The 13,448-nt window shown below is 42.0% G+C and overlaps 1 non-coding gene across 1 annotated transcript; it reads left to right on the forward strand.

Moving 5' to 3' along the window:
* Positions 1-6,479: 6,479 nt before the first annotated feature.
* Positions 6,480-6,587, forward strand: LOC112704178 (small nucleolar RNA R71). The gene has a single exon (XR_003154815.1). It is a non-coding gene; the product is annotated as a small nucleolar RNA R71 (small nucleolar RNA).
* Positions 6,588-13,448: the final 6,861 nt, after the last annotated feature.

A 13,448-nucleotide genomic window follows, 5' to 3' on the forward strand; every position in this document is an offset into this window, starting at 1 on the left:
TATGCCATGGTATTGAACACCACATTTTTGGGGTTCATTACCGGGGATTATGAGAGTTGTGAAAAGTATTGTTCACAATTTCGCGCACCACCTGACGTACGGGGTAGACACGATGATAGCCGTGGAGATCGGCAAGCCAAGCCCGCGGTTATGGTGCGCGAAATTGTGAACAATACTTTTCACAACTCTCATAATCCCCGGTCATGAACCCCAAAAACTTGGTGTTCAATACCATGGCATTAACATAACTTCGCACAACTAACCAGCAAGTGCACTGGGTCGTCCAAGTAATAAACCTTACGCGAGTAAGGGTCGATCCCACGGAGATTGTTAGTATGAAGCAAGCTATGGTCATCTTGTAAATCTTAGTCAGGCAAACTCAAATGGATATGATGATGAACGAAAATAAATAATAAGATAAAGATAGAGGTACTTATGTAATTCATTGGTAGGAACTTCAGATAAGCGCATGAAGATGCCTTCCCTTCCGTCTCTCTACTTTCCTACTGTCTTCATCCAATCCTTCTTACTCCTTTCCATGGCAAGCTTATGTAGGGTTTCACCGTTGTCAATGGCTACCTCCCATCCTCTCAGTGAAAACGTTCCTATGCTCTGTCACAGCATGGCTAATCATCTGTCGGTTCTCGGTCAGGCCGGAATAGAATCCAGCGATTCTTTTGCGTCTGTCACTAACGCCCTGCCTGCTAGGAGTTTGAAGCACGTCACAGTCATTCAATCATTGAATCTTACTCAGAATACCACAGACAAGGTTAGACCTTCCGGATTCTCTTGAATGCCGCCATCAGTTCTAGCCTATACCACGAAGACTCTGATCTCACGGAATGGTTGGCTCGGTTGTCAGGCGAGCACTCGGTTGTCAGGCGATCAACCATGCATCGTGCAATCAGGAATCCAAGAGATATTCACCCAATCGAAGGTAGAACGGAGGTGGTTGTCAGTCACACGTTCATAGGTGAGAATGATGATGAGTGTCACGGATCACCACATTCATCAAGTTGAAGAACAAGTGATATCTTAGAACAAGAACAAGCGGAATTGAATGGAAGAACAATAGTAATTGCATTAATACTCGAGGTACAGCAGAGCTCCACACCTTAATCTATGGTGTGTAGAAACTCCACCGTTGAAAATACATAAGTATAAGGTCTAGGCATGGCCGAATGGCCAGCCTCCCAATGATCTAAGATAGCATAAAATGAAGATAGCTACCAAGATCCCTCAATACAATAGTAAAAGGTCCTACTTATAGAAAACTAGTAGCCTAGGGTGTACAGAGATGAGTAAAAGACATAAAAATCCACTTCCGGGCCCACTTGGTGTGTGCTTGGGCTGAGCAATGAAGCATTTTCGTGTAGAGACTCTTCCTGGAGTTAAACGCCAGCTTTAGTGCCAGTTTGGGCGTTTGACTCCCATTTGGGTGTCAGTTCCAGCGTTTAACGCTGGGATTTCTGAGGGTGACTTTGAACGCCGGTTTGGGCCATCAAATCTTGGGCAAAGTATGGACTATCATATATTGCTGGAAAGCTGAGGATGTCTACTTTCCAACGCCGTTGAGAGCGCGCCAATTGGGCTTCTGTAGCTCCAGAAAATCCACTTCGAGTGCAGGGAGGTCAGAATCCAACAGCATCTGCAGTCCTTTTCAGTCTCTGAATCAGATTTTTGCTCAGGTCCCTCAATTTCAGCCAGAAAATACCTGAAATCACAGAAAAACACACAAACTCATAGTAAAGTCCAGAAAAGTGAATTCTAACTAAAAACTAATAAAAATATACTAAAAACTAACTAGATCATACTAAAAACATGCTAAAAACAATGCCAAAAAGCGTACAAATTATCCGCTCATCACAACACCAAACTTAAATTGTTGCTTGTCCTCAAGCAACTGAAAATCAAATAAGATAAAAAGAAGAGAATATGCAATGAATTCCAAAAACATCTATGAAGATCAATATTAATTAGATGAGCGGGGCTTTTAGCTTTTTGCCTCTGAATAGTTTTGGCATCTCACTCTATCCTTTGAAATTCAGAATGATTGGCTTCTTTAGGAACTTAGAATCCAGATAGTGTTATTGATTCTCCTAGTAAAGTATGATGATTCTTGAACATAGCTACTTATTGAGTCTTGGCCGTGGCCCAAAGCACTCTGTCTTCCAGTATTACCACCGGATACATACATGCCACAGACATATAATTGGGTGAACCTTTTCAGATTGTGACTCAGCTTTGCTATAGTCCCCAACTAGAGGTGTCCAGGGTTCTTAAGCACACTCTTTTTGCCTTGGATCACAACTTTATTTCTTTCTTTTTCTTTGTTTTTCTTCTCTTTTTTTTCGTTTTTCTTTTTTTTCGATTTTTTTTTCGAAATTTTTTTTTCATTGCTTTTCTTGCTTCAAGAATCATTTTAATGATTTTTCAGATCCTCAGTAACATGTCTCCTTCTTCATCATTCTTTCAAGAGCCAACATTCATGAACCACAAATTCAAAAGATATATGCACTGTTTAAGCATACATTCAGAGAACAAAAATATTGCCACCACATCAAAATAATTAAACTGTTATAAAATTCAAAATTCATGCAATTCTTTCTTTTTCAATTAAGAACATTTTTCATTTAAGAAAGGTGATGGATTCATAGGACATTCATAACTTTAAGGCATAGACACTAAGACACTAATGATCACAAGACACAAACATGGATAAACATAAGCACATAAAATTCGAAAAACAGAAGAATAAAGAACAAGGAAATCAAGGAACGGGTCCACCTTAGTGATGGCGGCTCTTTCTTCCTCTTGAAGATCCTATGGAGTGCTTGAGCTCCTCAATGTCTCTTCCTTGTCTTTGTTGCTCCTCCCTCATGATCCTTTGATCTTCTCTAATTTCATGGAGGATGATGGAGTGTTCTTGATGCTCCACCCTTAGTTGTCCCATGTTGGAACTCAATTCTCCTAGGGAGGTGTTCAGTTGCTCCCAATAGTTTTATGGAGGAAAGTACATCCCTTGAGGAATCTCAGGGATCTCATGATGAGTGGGGTCTCTTGTGTACTCCATCCTCTTCTTAGTGATGGGCTTGTCCTCATCAATGGGGATGTCTCCCTCTATGTCAACCCCAACTGAATAACAGAGGTGACAGATGAGATGAGGAAAGGCTAACCTTGCCAAGGTAGAGGACTTGTCCGCCACCTTATAGAGTTCTTGGGCTATAACCTCATGAACTTCTATTTCTTCTCCAATCATGATGCTATGGATCATGATAGCCCGGTCTATGGTAACTTCGGACCGGTTGCTAGTGGGAATGATTGAGCGTTGGATGAACTCCAACCATCCTCTAGCCACGGGCTTGAGGTCATGCCTTCTTAATTGAACCGGCTTCCCTCTTGAATCTCTCTTCCATTGGGCGCCCTCTTCACATATGACTGTGAGGACTTGGTCCAACCTTTGATCAAAGTTGACCCTTCTAGTGTAAGGATGTTCATCTCCTTGCATCATAGGCAAATTGAATGCCAACCTTACACTTTTCGGACTAAAATCCAAGTATTTCCCCCAAACCATAGTAAGATAATTCTTTGGATTCGGGTTCACACTTTGGTCATGGTTCTTGGTGATCCATGCATTGGCATAGAACTCTTGAACCATCAAGATTCCGACTTGTTGAATGGGGTTGGTAAGAACTTCCCAACCTCTTCTTCGGATCTCATGTCGGATCTCCGGATATTCACCCTTTTTGAGTGAAAAAGGGACCTCGGGGATCACCTTCTTCAAGGCCACAACTTCATAGAAGTGGTCTTGATGCACCCTTGAGATGAATCTTTCCATCTCCCATGACTCGGAGGTGGAAGCTTTTGCCTTCCCTTTCCTCTTTCTAGAGGTTTCTCCGGCCTTGGATGCCATAAATGGTTATGGAAAAACAAAAAGCAATGCTTTTACCACACCAAACTTAAAAGGTTTGCTCGTCCTCGAGCAAAAGAAGAAAGAAGAGAGTAGAAGAAGAAGAAAAGAGGAAGAAGGGAATGGCTTTGTGTTCGGCCAAAGGGGAGAGAAATGGTGTTTAGGATGTGTGAAAATGAAGGAGTGAAGGAGGGTTTATATAGGAGAGGGGGATGGGAGGGTTCGGCCATTTGAGGGTGGGTTTGGGTGGGAAAGTGGTTTGAATTTGAATGGTGAGGTAGGTGGGGTTTTGTGAAGGATGGATGTGAGTGGTGAAGAGAAAGATGGGATTTGATAGGTGAAGGGTTTTTGGGGAAGAGGTGTTGAGGTGATTGGTGAATGGGTGAAGAAGAGAGAGAGTGGTAGGGTAGGTGGGGATCCTGTGGGGTCCATAGATCTTGAGGTGTCAAGGAAAAGTCATCCCTGCACCAAATGACAAACAAAATCACGTTTTTAGCCATTTCTGGCGTTAAACGCCGGGCTGGTGCCCATTTCTGGCGTTTAACGCCAGCTTCTTGCCCATTTCTGGCGTTTAACGCCAGTCTGGTGCCCCTTTCTGGCGTTAAACGCCCAGAATGGTGCCAGACTGGGCGTTAAACGCCCAACAGCTAACCTCACTGGCGTTTAAACGCCAGTGGGTGCGTCCTCCAGGGTGTGCTGTTTTTCTTCCTGTTTTTCATTCTGTTTTTGCTTTTTTCATTAATTTTGTGACTTCTTATGATCATCAACCTACAAAAAATATAAAATAACAAAAGAAAATAGTTAATTATAAAACATTGGGTTGCCTCCCAACAAGCGCTTCTTTAATGTCAGTAGCTTGACAGAGGACTCTCATGGAGCCTCACAGATATTCAGAGCCATGTTGGGACCTCCCAACACCAAACTTAGAGTTTGAATGTGGGGGTTTAACACCAAACTTAGAGTTTGGTTGTGGCCTCCCAACACCAAACTTAGAATTTGACTGTGGGGGCTCTGTTTGGCTCTGATTTGAGAGAAGCTCTTCATGCTTCCTCTCCATGATGACAGAGGGATATCCTTGGGCCTTAAACACCAAGGATTCTTCATTCACTTGAATGATCAACTCTCCTCTATCAACATCAATCACAGCCTTTGCTGTGGCTAGGAAGGGTCTGCCAAGGATGATGGATTCATCCATGCACTTCCCTGTCTCTAGGACTATGAAATCAGTAGGGATGTAATGATCTTCAACTTTAACCAGAACATCCTCTACAAGTCCATGGGCTTGTTTTCTTGAGTTGTCTGCCATCTCTAGTGAGATTTTTGCAACTTGCACCTCAGAGATCCCTAACTTCTCCATTACAGAGAGAGGCATGAGGTTTACACTTGACCCCAAGTCACACAAGGCCTTCTTGAAGGTCATGGTGCCTATGGTACAAGGTATTGAAAACTTCCCAGGATCCTATCTCTTTTGAGGCAGTTTCTGCCTAGACAAGTCATCCAGTTCTTTGGTGAGCAAAGAGGGTTCATCCTCCCAAGTCTCATTTCCAAATAACTTGTCATTTAGCTTCATGATTGCTCCAAGGTACTTAGCAACTTGCTCTTCAGTGACATACTCATCCTCTTCAGAGGAAGAATACTCATCAGAGCTCATGAATGGCAGAAGTAAGTCCAATGGAATCTCTATGGTCTCAGTTTGAGCCTCAGATTCCCATGGTTCCTCATTGGGGAACTTATTGGAGGCCAGTGGACGCCCAGTGAGGCCTTCCTCAGTGGCGTTCACTGCCTCTTCTTCCTCCCAAAATTCGGCCATGTTGATGGCCTTGCACTCTCCTTTTGGATTTTCTTCTGTATTGCTTGGAAGGGTACTAGGAGGGAGTTCAGTAATTTTCTTGCTCAGCTGACCCACTTGTCCTTCCAAATTTCTAATGGAAGACCTTGTTTCAGTCATGAAACTTTGAGTGGTTTTGATTAGATCAGAGACCATGGTCGCTAAGTCAGAGGTATTCTGCTTAGAACTCTCTGTCTGTTGCTGAGAAGATGATGGAAAAGGCTTGCTATTGCTAAACCTGTTTCTTCCACCATTATTGTTGTTGAAACCTTGTTGAAGTCTCTGTTGATCCTTCCATGAAAAATTTGGATGATTTCTCCATGAAGGATTATAGGTGTTTCCATAGGATTCTCCCATGTAATTCACCTCTTCCATTGAAGGATTCTCAGGATCATAAGCTTCTTCCTCAGATGAAGCCTCCTTAGTACTGCTTGGTGCATTTTGCATTCCAGACAGACTTTGAGAAATCATATTGACTTGTTGAGTCAATATTTTGTTCTGAGCCAATATGGCATTCAGAGTGTCAATCTCAAGAACTCCTTTCTTCTGACTAGTCCCATTGTTCACAGGATTTCTTTCAGAAGTGTACATGAATTGGTTATTTGCAACCATTTCAATCAGCTCTTGAGCTTCTGTAGGCGTCTTCTTCAAATGAAAAGAGCCTCCAGCAGAGCTATCCAAGGACATCTTGGACAGTTCAGAGAGACCATCATAGAAAATTCCTATGATGCTCCATTCAGAAAGCATGTCAGAGGGACATTTTCTGATCAATTGTTTGTATCTTTCCCAAGCTTCATAGAGGGATTCTCCTTCCTTCTGTCTGAAGGTTTTGACTTCCACTCTAAGCTTACTCAATTTTTGAGGTGGAAAGAACTTTGCCAAGAAGGCATTGACTAGCTTTTCCCAAGAGTCCAGGCTTTCTTTAGGTTGAGAGTCCAACCATGTCCTAGCTCTGTCTCTTACAGCAAAAGGGAATAGCATAAGTCTGTAGACCTCAGGGTCAACCCCATTAGTCTTGACTGTGTCACAGATTTGCAAGAACTCAGCTAAAAACTGATGAGGATCTTCCAGTGGAAGTCCATGGAACTTGCAATTCTGTTGCATTAGAGAAACTAATTGAGGCTTAAGCTCAAAGTTGTTTGCTCCAATGGCAGGGATAGAGATGCTTCTCCCATAGAAATCGGGAGTAGGTGCAGTAAAGTCACCCAGCACCTTCCTTGCATTGTTGGCATTGTTGTTTTCAGCTGCCATGTGTTCTTCTTCTTTGAAGAATTCGGTCAGGTCCTTTAAAGAGAGTTGTGCTTTGGCTTCTCTTAGCTTTCTCTTCAAGGTCCTTTCAGGTTCAGGGTCTGCCTCAACAAGAATGCTTTTGTCTTTGCTCCTGCTCATAAGAAAGAGAAGAGAACAAGAAAATGTGGAATCCTCTATGTCACAGTATAGAGATTCCTTGAAGTGTCAGAGGAAAAGAAGAGTCGAAGACAGAAGTAGAAAATTCGAACTTATCAAAGAAGATGGAGTTCGAATTTTGCATTAAGGGATAGTGTTAGTCCATAAATAGAAGGATGTGAGAAGGAGGGAAGTAATTTTCGAAAATTAAGTAAAAGAATTTTTGAAAACACTACTTGATTTTCGAAAATGAAAGTGGAAAAGAAATCAAATGATTTTTGAAAAAGATTTTGAATTTAGAAATCAAAAAGATTTGATTGAAAACTATTTTGAAAAAGATGTGGTTAAGAAAATATGATTGGTTTTAAAAAAAATGTGATTGAAAAGATATGATTTGAAAAACATTTTAAAAAGATTTGATTTTGAAAAATTAAAAACTTGGCTAACAAGAAAAGATATGATTCAAACATTAAACCTTCCTCAACAGAAAAGGCAACATACTTGAAATGTTGAATCAAATCATTAATTGATAGCAAGTATTTTTAAAAATGGGAAGAAATTGATTTTGAAAAAGATTTGATTGAAAAATTGATTTGAAAAAGATTTGATTTTGAAAAGATTTTGAAAACCTTAAAAAAATTGATTTGAAAACAAAATCTTCCCCCTTGTGCCATCCTGGCGTTAAACGCCCAGAATGGTGCACATTCTGGCATTTAACGCCCAAAACTATACCTCTTTGGGCGTTAAACGCCCAACCAGGTACCCTGGCTGGCGTTTAAATGCCAGTCTGTCCTTCTTCACTGGGCGTTTTGAACGCCCAGCTTTTTCTGTATAATTCCTCTGCTGTATGTTCTGAATCTTCAATTCTCTGTATTATTGACTTGAGAAGACACAAATTAAAAATATTTTTGGATTTTTAATAATAAGGAAAAATCAAAATGCAACAAGAATCAAATAACAATGCATGCAAGACACCAAACTTAGCAGTTTGAATACTACTGACACTAATGAGAATGCATATGAGACACACAAAACACTCAAGTCAAGAGAATTCAAAGATTAGAGTAAGAAATCATCAAGAATTATTTGAAGATCCTTAAGACACATGAATGAATGCATGCAATTGACACCAAACTTAAAATGAGACACTTGACTCAAACAAGAAATTTTTGGATTTTATGATTTTGTAAATTTTTTGTGTGATTTTCGAAAATTAAAAGGAAGAAAATATCAAAATTCTTAATGAGAATTCCAGGAATCAGTGCAATGCTAGTCTAAGACTCCGGTCCAGGAATTAGACATGGCTTCATAGCCAGCCAAGCTCTCAAAGAAAGCTTCGGTCCAAAACACTAGACATGGCCAATGGCCAGCCAAGCCTTAGCAGATCACTGCTCCAAAAGCAAGATTGATAAAGATCAACAAGCTCTTGTGATGATAAGTTGAAACCTCGGTCCAATGAGATTAGACATGGCTTCTCAGCCAGCCAGACTTCAACAAATCATCATGAAACTCTAGAATTCATCTTCAAGAATTTCGAAAAAATAAATACCTAATCTAAGCAACAAGATGAACCGTCAGTTGTCCAAACTGAACAATCCCCGGCAACGGCGCCAAAAACTTGGTGCGCGAAATTGTGAACAATACTTTTCACAACTCTCATAATCCCCGGTCATGAACCCCAAAAACTTGGTGTTCAATACCATGGCATTAACACAACTTTGCACAACTAACCAGCAAGTGCACTGGGTCGTCCAAGTAATAAACCTTACGCGAGTAAGGGTCGATCCCACGGAGATTGTTAGTATGAAGCAAGCTATGGTCATCTTGTAAATCTTAGTCAGGCAAACTCAAATGGATATGATGATGGACGAAAATAAATAATAAGATAAAGATAGAGGTACTTATGTAATTCATTGGTAGGAACTTCAGATAAGCGCATGAAGATGCCTTCCCTTCCGTCTCTCTACTTTCTTACTGTCTTCATCCAATCCTTCTTACTCCTTTCCATGGCAAGCTTATGTAGGGTTTCACCGTTGTCAATGGCTACCTCCCATCCTCTCAGTGAAAACGTTCCTATGCTCTGTCACAGCATGGCTAATCATCTGTCAGTTCTCGGTCAGGCCGGAATAGAATCCAGCGATTCTTTTGCGTCTGTCACTAACGCCCCACCTGCTAGGAGTTTGAAGCACGTCACAGTCATTCAATCATTGAATCCTACTCAGAATACCACAGACAAGGTTAGACCTTCCGGATTCTCTTGAATGCCGCCATCAGTTCTAGCCTATACCACGAAGACTCTGATCTCACGGAATGGTTGGCTCGGTTGTCAGGCGAGCACTCGGTTGTCAGGCGATCAACCATGCATCGTGCAATCAGGAATCCAAGAGATATTCACCCAATCGAAGGTAGAACGGAGGTGGTTGTCAGTCACACGTTCATAGGTGAGAATGATGATGAGTGTCACGGATCACCACATTCATCAAGTTGAAGAACAAGTGATATCTTAGAACAAGAACAAGCGGAATTGAATGGAAGAACAATAATAATTGCATTAATACTCGAGGTACAGCAGAGCTCCACACCTTAATCTATGGTGTGTAGAAACTCCACCGTTGAAAATACATAAGTATAAGGTCTAGGCATGGCCGAATGGCCAGCCTCCCAATGATCTAAGATAGCATAAAATGAAGATAGCTACCAAGATCCCTCAATACAATAGTAAAAGGTCCTACTTATAGAAAACTAGTAGCCTAGGGTGTACAGAGATGAGTAAAAGACATAAAAATCCACTTCCGGGCCCACTTGGTGTGTGCTTGGGCTGAGCAATGAAGCATTTTCGTGTAGAGACTCTTCCTGGAGTTAAACGCCAGCTTTAGTGCCAGTTTGGGCGTTTAACTCCCATTTGGGTGCCAGTTCCAGCGTTTAACGCTGGGATTTCTGAGGGTGACTTTGAACGCCGGTTTGGGCCATCAAATCTTGGGCAAAGTATGGACTATCATATATTGCTGGAAAGCCCAGGATGTCTACTTTCCAACGCCGTTGAGAGCGCGCCAATTGGACTTCTGTAGCTCCAGAAAATCCACTTCGAGTGCAGGGAGGTCAGAATCCAACAGCATCTGCAGTCCTTTTCAGTCTCTGAATCAGATTTTTGCTCAGGTCCCTCAATTTCAGCCAGAAAATACCTGAAATCACAGAAAAACACACAAACTCATAGTAAAGTCCAGAAAAGTGAATTCTAACTAAAAACTAATAAAAATATACTAAAAACTAACTAGATCATACTAAAAACATGCTAAAAACAATGCCAAAAAGCGTACAAATTATCCGCTCATCAGGTTACTTCTGAAGGGAGTAGAAGAAGCAGTAGAAAAGGACCTGGTGGATGAGGCCAGGGAAATGGCCCATTTGACAGAAGTAGCACTGAAGCAAAAAATGGCCCTACGCTATAACGCCAAATTGTTTAGGAGGGAATTTGGGAAAAATGACCTCATCTTGCGACGCAACGACATAGGGCTACCGACCCAAGGGGAAGGAAAACTAGCAGCAAATTGGGAAGGCCCCTACAGGATCAAAGAAGTGCTCGGCAAAGGCACCTATAAATTGGAGAAGCTCGATGGCAAGAAGATCCCAAGAACATGGAATGCAGGTAACTTGAGAAGATTTTATTCTTAGCTCAATCGCGTCGTCTAGACGGTCCAACGAGTTCAATGATTTACTTCTGTTAAGTGCTTATCATGACTATAGGCTTGTTTAGCTGTCAATCAATGTTTACTTAACAAATTTCTCCATTTACTCTTCCCCAATTATGCATCCCACGACAACATGTTCCTTAGAACAAATGGTAAATGGGACAACAATACGGCGCCCCAGGACTGATCACCCCGGGAGCCAACCAAATTAAAGCCATAACAAACGGCCGTGACAATAGCAAAGCCACGACGTGGCTTCGCCGAAGATACCAACATAATGATAAACAAACACGAGTGACAAGCCTACACCAACAAAACGGTAACAAAACAAAACAAAAGCGCTACCAGATAAGCGGATAAAGACGATAATCACAAGCCGACCAAGCGACTAATAAAGTATAACAAAATTAGTTTCACAAGTTCTACAACAGGACCACAAATCCATGCAAAAGCATAAGGTACAAGAGTTCATTTTTTGGGCATGTCGACAATCTTGCTATCCTTGATCGTTTTGAAAACCCCAATTGTCGAGGTATCAAATTCGGGAGCCACGACCTTCACCTAGGCTTTAAGAGCCTCTTCTGTCATCAGGATCGCGCTTTTTCCCTGCTTCACGGTCTCTTTATGCTTTCTCTTAAACTCTTCGGCTTCGGTTTGGGCGGCCTTAGCCGACGAGACGGCCCTGTCACGTTCCTTCTCCAAAGCGACCACCCGACCTTGCGCGGCATTGAGATGACTTTCCAAAGTCATCTCCCGCTTGGTCAAACGGGATACGGTAGCATCAGCAGTCTTCAATTTTTCTTGAGCAGACGCAGCCTTCTCCTCGGCAGTCTTAAGCTTCTCATTCGCCTCGGACAGCTACCCCCCAAGCGTTTCAACTCGAGTTTTGAATTTGTTGTTAGCTGTAACAGCAGATTCGAGCTTCCGACATAGCGATTGCATACCCAACAACTCAAACTGCGCCTTCCGAGCTATGGCAGCACCACGAAGGAGGGTATGGTACATCCACCGCGCCTGCCCCGCAAGGTCGGTACCACGAAAGTGTTCCTCCGTGCCGGAAAGCAACTGGGAGTCTATGAATGTCCCAGCATCAAAGTTCCTTTCCATCACGGTGAGAGCCCCTTCGGGGCTGGAGAGTGGTGGACGAAATTGTGATTCATCAATGTTGTATTCTTTGTTGTTGTATGGAATAATTATAATGGCTCTTTGCTATGTGTGGACACAACTCCGTTCAACTTAACCAGCAAGTGTACTGGGTCATCCAAGTAATACCTTACGTGAGTAAGGGTCGATCCCACAGAGATTGTTGGTATGAAGCAAGCTATGGTCATCTTGTAAATCCCAGTCAGGCGGATTCAAATGTAATTGGATTAGATATTTAAAAGATAAATAAAATAAAGGGATAGAAATACTTATGTAAATTAATAGTTGGAATTTCAAATAAGCGTATAGAGATACTGTGCCCTTTCTTTTTCTACTTTCCTACTTCTTCCTTCAATCTTTCTTACTCCTTTCTATGGCAAGCTGTGTGTAGGGCATCACCATTGTCAATGGCTACATCCCATCCTCTCAGTGAAAAAGGTCCAAATACTCTGTCACAGCACGGCTAATCATCTGTCGGTTCTCAATCAGGTTAGAATAGAATCCCTTGATTCTTTTGCGTCTGTCACTAACGCCCAGCCTTCAGGAGTTTGAAGCTCGTCACAGTCATTCAATCCCGGAATCCTACTCGGAATACCACAGACAAGGTTAGACTTTTCGGATTCCCATGAATGCCACCATCAATTCTAGCTTATACCACGAAGATTCTGATTAAGGAATCCAAGAGATATGCGCCCGGTCTAAGGTAGAACGGAAGTGGTTGTCAGTCACGCGCGTTCATAGGTGAGAATGATGATGAGTGTCACGGATCATCATATTCATCAAGTTGAAGTGCAACGAATATCTTAGAATAGGAATAAATGAAATTTATAGGAAAAGAGTAGTAATTGTATTAAAACTTGAGGTACAGCAGAGCTCCACACCCTTAATCTATGGTGTGTAGAAACTCCACCGTTGAAAATACATAAGTGAAAGGTTCAGGCATGGCCGAATGGCCAGCCCTCCAAAACATGATCAATAGTCTCTTAAGATGAAGAATAAAACAAAACTGAGACCAAAGATGTTTAATACAATAGTAAATTATCCTATTTATACTATACTAGCTACTAGGGTTTACATGAGTAAGTAATTGATGCATAAACCCACTTCCGGGGCCCACTTGGTGTGTGCTTGGGCTGAGCTTGATCTATCCACGAGCTGAGGCTTCTTTTGGAGTTGAACGCCAAGTTGTAACGTGTTTTGGGCGTTCAACTCCGGGTCGTGACGTGTTTCTGGCGTTTTACTCGAGACAACAACATGGAACTGGCGTTGAGCGCCAGTTTACGTCGTCAATTCTCGAATAAAGCATGGACTATTATATATTGCTGGAAAGCTCTAGATGTCTACTTTCCAACGCCGTTGAGAGCGCGCCATTTGGAGTTCTGTAGCTCCAGAAATTCCATTTTGAGTGCAGGGAGGTCAGATTCCAACAGTATCAGCAGTCCTTTGTCAGCCTCCTATCAAAGTTTTGCTCAAGTCCCTCAATTTCAGCCAG

Source organism: Arachis hypogaea, chromosome 7 (assembly GCF_003086295.3).
Source record: "Arachis hypogaea cultivar Tifrunner chromosome 7, arahy.Tifrunner.gnm2.J5K5, whole genome shotgun sequence".
Lineage (NCBI taxonomy): Eukaryota > Viridiplantae > Streptophyta > Magnoliopsida > Fabales > Fabaceae > Arachis > Arachis hypogaea.